General features: G+C 36.8%; 1 long non-coding RNA gene across 2 annotated transcripts; it reads right to left on the minus strand.

Annotated features, from left to right (window-relative positions):
- Window positions 1–942: 942 nt before the first annotated feature.
- On the minus strand, window positions 943–7,773 carry LOC103429069 (uncharacterized). Of its 2 annotated transcripts, none has more exons than XR_003766528.2 (3): window positions 7,620–7,773; window positions 7,346–7,496; window positions 943–1,227 (listed from the first exon to the last, which is right to left on the minus strand). It is a non-coding gene; the product is annotated as an uncharacterized lncRNA (long non-coding RNA). The 2 variants fall into 2 exon arrangements; XR_528564.4 differs by lacking the exon at window positions 943–1,227 and adding an exon at window positions 7,093–7,272 and having other exon boundaries at window positions 7,620–7,764.
- Window positions 7,774–10,561: the final 2,788 nt, after the last annotated feature.

The raw sequence follows: 10,561 nt of genomic DNA on the forward strand, positions 1-10,561 counted from the left end.
GATTTTGGAGATGGTGAACCAAACATGAAACTTCGGGTGCAAAGGTGACTCGTAAACAACTGAGCAACATTCCCTTGCAATGCTGATCATGTTATTTTGTGAGCGTGATTGGTTCAATTTTTTGTAGGCCATTGTAGGTAATGTAGAGACAATCAATTTTAAACAGTAAAAAGACACTGAAACAACTTGGGCCATACAACACAAAGAAGAAGAAAATGCTCCTGCCGACACCAGATTTACTGAAGTTACCATGTATTATGCTTTACCATCTTGTAGTTATACTACTTAATTACTCACAGAGCCATATTTGATTATGATCAATTTGAAGATGAAGAGCAAGTTTTATTAGCATATAATTAAGGGAGTTTTAACGAAACACTTATGGTACTGTTAACTTAAAAACTACATTTGTACCTTTCTATGGTACTATTCAGTACACATTTAATTGTTATTTTTCATTAAAACTAAAGTTTTTTTGGACTTTTCGTTGGTTTTCCTTATAATTAATGAACATCTAGATGTTTAAGGAAACGAGAGCAAGATTTTCATAAAGTGAAAATACTAGCTTATTATGTTAATTTTGAAGATTAAGTGAGACGAATTAAGCTTTATGGAACTGAATCAGTGACAAGTAATTTTAGACTTATGACAAGTAATTTGTGTCTTTGCCATGTGAAATTTGCTTTTCACTAATCATTCTCCCCGCAATAAAATTAGTAGTGCTAAAGTGAATCAATAAAATTAGTAGTGCTAAAGTGAACCAATTCCGCAAAATACATAAAAACCAAAAAGAAATGTTTTTTATATTAACACCCCACAAAATGTTGAATACACTCCATATTAAAATTTAATATTAAATAACTTATTCCATATGAGATGATACACTAATATATTAGTATACATATGTAGTTTTTCTAGCATTACTCTTTAAATAATAAAGCATAATAAAACATACCATATATGATTGCAAAAATCATATATTAGTATACATTATTTTTCTTGTTGTGACATATGTTCTTATCAATATGTGATTGTGTAAATCCTAAGTAGAGATAAAATAGGAATCCTTTGGGATCTAGAAGATCTTTCCTAATATACTTTGTATTACTTGGAGAGCAAGTTTCTCTCCTCCTAATTACTATAAATAAAGGCACAATGACTGGAGAATTAACACACAATTCCTCAAGTCTATTCTCCAATCTCTCTTCTTCTCTTTGCCGCATATCTCTGTAAAATATAGGCCACAACACGTTATCAGCACGCTCTTCACGCTGTGCTTAGAAGAATTTAAAGAGAATTTATTCGTCTACAATCAGGGGAGTATTACGTTTCAATTATTTTTAATTGATTAAATCTTGATTTTATTGAATTCATATATTGTTATTGATTCAATTTATTTTTCTTCTTATGTTGAACGTGATACAAGCTTGAAGATGAAAGCCGAAATTGAAGAAATAATTTTTCTGCATCAAACCAGTTCATTCATATCATCACGCAATCAGGTTCTTCCAAAACAACGGCTTTTAACTCGATATTTTTGAAGCCCTGATCGCATGAACATTCACCATGATGCATGACCCAACTTTACGTTTAACGTATTTTAGATTCTACATAAATTGTGTATGCCTCATAACCAAAATTGCTGCAATTATGTGAATTTGATATTTGCCATGAATTGAAACATACATATGTAAATGCATTGAAACTATTATTTTGCATATGCATCAAATTACATATGTGTTTCATTGAAATATATATACTATTGAATTATATATGCATTTAATTGAATTGAAAAAAATTGAAAAATTAGGGTTTCGAGACCCTAACCAGCGAGCTGCAGGCTTTAAGCCGCGCCGCTTTGTAAGCCATAGGGCTGCGATGCACTGGAGCATAGCTCTGCTATGCTGAGAACCCAACACGATGCCGTTTGCGTCATCCCCAACCCAGAAAACATACCCTCGCCGGAAGCCGAGACCGTGGCGTTGCCATTTTTTTTCTAGATTTCACGACCTGCAGTCGTGATAGTTTGGGGTTTCATCGTCGACTACAACGATGTTATTTGAATTTCCGTTGAAATTCAATACTAAAATCGAAGATTCCCGAATCGAATCCCTGGGTTCCACACTTCCCCGATGTCGAGGACCCTCCTCCGTCGTTATGATTAGTTCTTGGATGAACCACCATGCCTCGAACTCACTCCTAAGGTTCCCCGTGCTTCGCCGTGCCACAACCTCAGAGGACAGTCGCCTGAAGCGACACTGGTGTTCTTCCTCGGCTGTACACACCCAATAAGACTGGGTTTGTGACCCATATTTTTGGGTTGGACCCTCTCTCGGTCTTCCTCTTTCGCATTGGGCTCACGCGTCGTGACCCAAACATTTTTTTTAGGACCTCATATTTTGGCCTTACTGTTTTCCACGACCCGTATAACAAAAAAAAAAAAAATACAAATTCTTGGGCTTGCCTGAAGCAGCCCGCGCGATCAAAAAGCAAGGATTTTTTTTGGCTGCCCACAGCAGCCTAGTCTTTTTCTGTGGGCCTGCAGCCCCACCCGAAACCCCTAGCCCAATTTTTGGGCCTAGGTAGAATGGACCATATTTTTTAAAGCCACCCGTGGCTTAGTTTTTGTTTTGGGCCCCGAATTTTATTAGCCTAATTTTTTTTTAGGCCCAATGGGTTTATATTTTTTCACCCACATTTTAATTTGGCCCGAAGTCCAAATAAATTAATTCAATTATAATTGTGAACCTAAAGTTATATTTTTGCACATACTTGTTGCATATTTGCTTGCATATATATTTGTGTTTGCTTGCAGGTATTATGAACTTAAAAGTTCATACTTCCGAACCCGAAGTTTCGGAAAAGTGCCATATGAACCTGAAGTTTCTTAATGCACAACACTCATGTTGAGACTCGAAGTTCTCCATGCTTAAATCCGTTTAAACCAAACCATGTCTTAGTACCTGAATGTTCTAAATTTGTTGTTTATGGAAATTTTATTTCCTAAAACACCAATCACATTCTTGTTTCCTCCATTCAGCGTATTGTCGAACCGTAACAAGTTCGATTTCACTGATTTGGAAGTTTCGAATAGTAAACTACTTTATGTGGATACAAGACGTGAATAAGCATCCGCCATGATCCTTATTCGAAGAATTATGCCTGAAGCATATCCAATGGAAGTACCTCCCTGCTGAGGACTCCATGACTCTTCAAATCCGTTATGGACTGTTTCAAATCATGCAAAGATGAATTTTTGCCTGAAGCAAAACATGATTGAAACTGTTACGTCCATGAATAGGTACAATTCTCGTAGTCCATTTGTGAGACTCATTTTGCTCCACCTAATACATTTGGAAGAGCGAAATTTGACATGGACGACCTATTGGCCGAACCCCATTGATTTTTTTTGGTTTATTTTGTGAATAATTTATTTTGTTCTCAGATTTAAGATTAGTGTTTGGATGTCACCATTATTCTCGAATAAAAGAGTTAATTAACGAAGATTACCACATGTGACTACAATTAACTCATGCTTAGGTATGTTTTGTGGGGAAGTTAGCTGTCTGGTTCTATGCTAACTTCATACCTAATCATCCCCCGACAACCTTTCAGGCTTATCCAACCTGATTGTGGGGCATGGCACTGCCCTATATTGTCCAATGGTATTAACTTTACCATAAAGGGAAGCCTTATACTCACTTCGTTCCGGAAGAACGCATTTTTGAGCTTTAAGGATATTCGAGAGTATTATTACCATATTGAAACCAATGTAGAAAAATGGAGTAAAATTCCTTGGCATATTACCATTTTGCACTTCTTACGAATATAGTTAAATGCATATTCTAGAGAAGATGGAACGCTTAACGCATGGATTACATCCATTCAAGTCCACTATGTGGCCGGCCAGAAGCCGCGATTCCTAAGGAATTTTCGCTATGGATGTACGTTTGGGATATCTAGGATGATTCGTGATGCGCCGTTTTGGGCATCCTTTTACCAGAAGTAAAGAAATCATACCTGGACACGTATTATACCTTAGCACCCTCCATCTTTTTACAAAGGATTCAAATGGGACATTTGTGGATAGATTCAACCACCCTACGGACCATTTAAATATTCTATAGTATTGGTTGATGCTTCTACACGTTTGTCACATGTGTGGTTGTTGTCCACAAGTTGCATTCTCCACACTGGTAGCTCAGATTAACAAGCTCAGAGCTCACCACCCTGATCATCTGATCAAATTTATTTGATTGGATAAGTTGGAGAATTTACATCGACATTTACATCGAACAATTTAAATCTCGATGGATATTGCATGTCGGTTGGGTTTTTTGAAAGTTGAACATCCAGTCCCATGTTCATACCCAGAACGACCCAGCAGAAGTATTCATTAAACGCCTTCAAATGATTGCGTGGTCGACTGGTCATACGTACCACAGTTCCCGACCTCTGCTTGGGGCCATGCAATATTGCAAGCAACCATGTTGGTCTGCCTGAGGCCCGTCACGACCCAACCTTATAAAGCGCGTGTCAGTTGGTTACCAGATACGAACCCGACATATCGCATCTACGCGTCTTTGGTTGTGCGGTCTATGTGCCATTTTGCGCCGCCCTTACGTACACAAAAACAAAGGGGTCCTCAGGGAAGGATGGAAATCTATGTCGGTTATGATTCTCCTTCTAATATTCATTACTAAATAACCTTTGACAGGCGATCTCTTTACCGCTCGTTTTGCGGATTGTCACTTTTATGAGACAGTCTTCCCGTCATTAGGGGGAGATAAGAACGTCACCGTTCCTAAAAAACGACGCGAATTATCGTGGACGTCCCCACTATGTCTCATATCGATCCCAATCTAGATCGTCAGAGTTTAACCAGACATTTCCTCTGATCTAGAAAAAGTGACGAGATCACATATACCAGCTGCAAATGTGCCTGCAAAGATGTGTACCAAATGTACTTCGGACCTTTGTCCTGAAAGTAGGAAAGCCACAATTATGGCCGACCCTCGTACATTGGCGGCTAGCCAATCAATCTATCTTATGCCAGAAGCATGGTAGATCACTCGGTTCGAGGATTCACTTCCCCAAAAGAGGAGGAACGTGGCACAAATGAATCCGCCCCTCGATCGCTGTCTCAGACCTTTTCATCTCATGAGATTAAATCCGGATTACTCCCGAGACCTGAAGTTCTTGGTCCAGTATACTAGTTTGGATGAGATATGGAATTGGAATGAGATTATCATAAATGATGTTTCATTTATATGGTACCGACATAAATGAAAAGCGACGATAACGAACTACGTTCCGTTGATTAATATCAACGTAGAACTGATTGGTCAACTAAAATAATCAATCTATGACAAATGAGATGAATGAAATAGTGCAATATGACGCCTTGTGGCGCAAGGTTTCTCTCATACGCCATGTGATTGATCGCAGCATTACAAACGTGGTTGTAGTATCTCTGGGATCGTGATATGAACCTACATGGAGTTTCCAAAGGACTTACATGTACTGATTCAAATAGTTCTAGACCACAAGAACATCCTCTTGATTCTCAAGCGGCCTTCACTTTACGGATGCAGAACTATCCGGGCATATGTGGTATACCCGTCTAAGTGAATATTTGATCAGTTAGGGATATATGCCCCTGCGTGTATAAAATCCGAAATTGCTAAAGTTGAGAAAATTAACTCGCATATCGGACTATAAGATGAATGATCTTGGGAGAACTTGACATTACCTCGACCTGAAGTTTCGAGCTAGTTTTGATGGTATTCTGGTCCACCACTCAAACTAGACCCAAAAGGTGTTACGTCTGAGTATATCCTGATCATCTGTATGCTAGATGCAAATGAGACCTTTACGGAGGGTATGGAGCATAAGGTTCCTTATTGGAACGTGAGGCAGCCATATCTAAGTACCATTGGATTTTGTTGTACTTAGCTCAAATGCACTAGATCAGACATCTTATGTGCTGATAATCTTTTGGCATAAAGCAGCACTGCGCCTAACACGCCACCACCAAATTTGGTGTTAAAGACGTTTTTCTGTTACTACGGATTTGGGCTTATTCCCTATGCATCTCAGAATAGATCACACCCCCTTGATCTTCGGAATGATGCCTACCTTGTGGGATTCGCTGAATCAGACCATTTGTCTGACCGCACAAGGTACGTTCCCGCATGGTTATGTCTTTACCATTAAGGAACACCGCAATATCTTGGAGGTTAATTAGATAGACCTTTTGTTGCGAAATCTTTTTGAATCGTTCCAAGACTCACTATGTCTCATCACGTGAGAGATATGGTCGAGAATTCTTGTTGAGCATATTAAAAAATCCTTGCGATTTTCATCCATCGTTGAGTCCCAACAACGATCCATGAATACAACGCTGTATGTATCGACCAGATCATGATACATCCAAAAAGTCAACACCAAACATATTGTATCTACATCAGCATGAGCATCAGAAGATTGAAGTCAAGCAGTCCAATCCCAGACAACCTTACCGACATCTACACAAAGTCACTACCAAAGTCTACCTTCCAGAAGCTTGTCCAATGAATTGGTATGCGTAACTTTCTCATTTGCAATGCTTGTAGTTTCATTTGGAAGTTTTGTCAAACTCATGGGGAGTATCTAGAAGTATACTCACTTGATCTTAATGTACTCTTTTTCCCTACGATTAGGAGCATTTTTCCCACTGGGTTTTTGCTACCTAACTAGGTTTTAACGAGGCACCCATCCTGGGCTGATCATACCCTTGTGAGCTCTTCTACTTGCGTCCAGAAGACGTATAGTTTTGACTTAATGCAACTTCTCACTTTTCTCCTTAGCCTATGGGCTTTTCTCCCACCTTGGGTTTTGCCATAGTAAGGTTTTGTGAGTTTTACCACTCCTGCATTCTTCCGTCTTTTGAGACTCGCATTCGCTACTTGTGCCGACTAAACGAGACGATTTCATCCACTACTTCTACATTTGCCTGAAGATCTGATGCGCCATCTACTTGAATATTTGCACACTCAAGGGGGAGTGTTGTGACATATGTTCTTATCAATATGTGATTGTGTAAATCCTAAGTAGAGATAAAATAGGAATCCTTTGGGATCTAGAAGATCTTTCCTAATATACTTTGTATTACTTGGAGAGCAAGTTTCTCTCCTCCTAATTACTATAAATAAAGGCACAAGGACTGGGGAATTAACACACAATTCCTTAAGTCTATTCTCCAATCTCTCTTCTTCTCTTTGCCGCATATCTCTGTAAAATATAGGCCACAACATTTCTTAAATTTTAACATGTTGAACAAATAAATGGGCAGCTTTGGGATTACCTTGCAATCCTACGTTTCAAGACTCGAACTTGCACGAATATTGGACATGATCTGTAGCAAGAAGCAGTTTCATGGGAGTCAATCAGGTCATGAGGGCATTTGTTTGCACTTATGATCAACAAATCCAGACTGAACGATGGAATAATTAAGCCTGAAAAGTGCACAGATTATATAGATGGTTATTGATAAAATAATTAATTAAGCATACAAACTTGAAGAAAAATGAAATAAATAAATAATGGATTTGGCATGTATAGTTGCAAGAGGAACTTACTGCGTTGGAGTTTTCAGATGATGATGAAGATGAAGGGACTTGTTTCCATAGATCACTAAGATCAACAGATCTAGATTACTTTAGAGCTCTTCAATTTGCTGAGATAATTAGGTGTTGAAAGACCATAACGAAGTCTTCTTCCTTCTGCCCAAAAGGAAAGTTAGATTCCTCTTTTTCCTCTCTTTATTTTTCGTGGGGTCATATTGTTTTATCATTTTGATTGCTTTCTTATCTCCTATGTCCTACACGATTATTGCTTCTTTTTTTTTCATTTGGAGAAAATTATGTCAATGATCTCTCAACTTTAATTAAATTAGAATAATGATCTCTTAATTAAAAATTCATAATCATTGATCTCTTAACTCATTAAAATGTGCAGTTAAAGTCCATTTCGTCAACACCGCTAATATTTCCGTCAAAATGAGTCACGTGCTAGACACATGAGGCCGAATCAAAAAGTGAATATGGAAAACTAAATGAGAAAATTGTAGAAATAGTTTCTCAATTTTAATCTAATTGAAGCAATGATCTCTTAACTTTAATACAATTGTAGCAATGTTTCTTTCAACTTGACTTGTTTTGACAAAAGTTATGATGAAGTTGATAAAAATGACTATAACTGTACGTTTTGGGAAGTTAAAAAACCAATGATCATGAATTTTTAGTTGAAAGGTTATTGCTACAATTTCTTTTTTCCTTTATGCGATCGATTTTGGAGATGGCAAACCAAACATGAAACTTCGGGTGCAAAGGTGACTCTTAAACAACTGATCAACATTCCCTTGCAATGCTGATCATGTTATTTTGTGAGCGTGATTGGTTCAATTTTTTGTAGGCCCTTGTAGGTAATGTAGAGACAATCAACTTTAAACAGTAAAAGACACTGAAACAACTTGGGCCATATATAACACAAAGCAGAAGAAAATGCCGACACCAGATTTTACCATGTATTATGCTTTACCATCTTGTAGTTATACTACTTAATTACTCACAGAGCCATATTTGATTATGATCAATTTGAAGATGAAGAGCAAGTTTTATTAGCATATAATTAAAGGAGTTTTAACGAAACACTCCTGGTACTGTTAACTTAAAAACTACATTTGTACCTTTCTATGGTACTATTCAGTACACATTTAATTGTTATTTTTCATTAAAATTAAAGTTTTTTTGGACTTTCGTTGGTTTTCCTTATAATTAATGAACATCTAGATGTTTAAGGAAACGAGAGCAAGATTTTCATAAAGTGAAAATGCTAGCTTATTATGTTAATTTTGAAGATTAAGTGAGACGAATTAAGCTTTATGGAACTGAATCAGTGACATGTAATTTTAGACTTATGACAAGTAACTTGTGTCTTTGCCATGTGAAATTTGCTTTTCAATAATCATTCTCCCCGCAGTAAAATTAGTAGTGCTAAAATGAACCAATAAAATTAGTAGTGCTATAGTGAACCAATTCCGCAAAATACACAAAAGCCAATTCCATAAAAACAAAAAAGAAAGGCTTTTTATATTAACACCTCACAAAATGTTGAATGCACCCCACATTAAAATTTGGGGTGTGCTATCCACACACCATTTTTTACTTCTCACACACCTCTTGTTAATTTCTGTCCGTTGATCTTCTTCAATTCATCCGATCTGATGGCCGAAAACCAAAAAGGTGTGGGAGAAGTAAAAATGAGTGTGTGGATATTACACCCCTAAAATTTAATATTATATGACTTATTTACTCTACTATGCAATGATAATTTTGACCTTATTAGGTTTAAAAAATATATATAAATTTATAAGAGTAAACTGCCGATTTTCCCCCTGAACTGTCACCCAACTTTCGATTTCCCTCCTGAACTTTTTAATTTGAAAATTAAGGACTTAAACTAATTTTTTTGGCCAATTTCCCCCTACCGTTAGTTTTTCATAGATTTCATCCAAATTAACGTTAACTCTTATTATGTGCAAACCACGTAACTCTTCTTTATGGACAAAAATGTCACTTCACTAGACCTTCAGATACAAAAGCTATAGAATCACACATATTTGCATAGGTTTATATTTTAGAAATCTAAGGTTTTTTATTATTTTGAAGAATGAAGCAACCGAACTACCTACACATGTTGTGCACATACTTCCATTTAACAGAAATTTGGATGGAATGAATGAAAAATTAACAGCAGGGGCAAATCGGCAAAAAAAAAATAGTTTAAGTCCTTATTTTTCCAATTAAAAAGTTCAGGGGAAATCAAAATTTGGGTGATAGTTCAGGGGGCAAATCGGCAGTTTACTCAATTTATAATTACACCCCAAATCACTTTTAGCGTATTAGTTATCCTCTCAACTATCAAAACCCTCTCATCCTCCATTGTTGAACAAAAGCCTAACCAATGAAACTACAAACATATTGATTGAGAAAAATTGTTTTTGACGAATGGAACATGAAATCGATGTTTCGGAAGCTTCACATGAGGTAAGACTTCATATTTTTCATTGTTTTAGTGATTTCGATGACATCAATAATTATTTACTTTTGCGTTAGCTGCATAATTTAAACTTCTATATTCATATTCATCTTTTAAGGTTCATATTAATCTTGAGTACCCAGTAACATGAGTCATATTAGTGCTAGTCATATACTACTTTTACAAATTGAGGATAGCCATTCTCCACATAAACTCCTACTCTCAATCTTTTGCCATTTGATTGACGTCCGTTTCTCATCGCGAGTTTTTCTTTCTTTTTTCTTCTTTCTTTTCTTGTCACTGGGAGATGATCCGTGGAAAATGAGGTGAGACATGGCCTGCATTTAAAGAAATCTAAGACCGATTTAATTTTGATTTATTAATTAACTTCTACACCTGGATCATTAGCAGAGAGAGAGTCTTTATTTATCTTGTTCAAGACTAAGTCTAAAGACTTGTGAAATAAATCTGAGAACAATTC

The sequence above is a fragment of the Malus domestica genome, chromosome 11 (assembly GCF_042453785.1).
Source record: "Malus domestica chromosome 11, GDT2T_hap1".
NCBI lineage: Eukaryota > Viridiplantae > Streptophyta > Magnoliopsida > Rosales > Rosaceae > Malus > Malus domestica.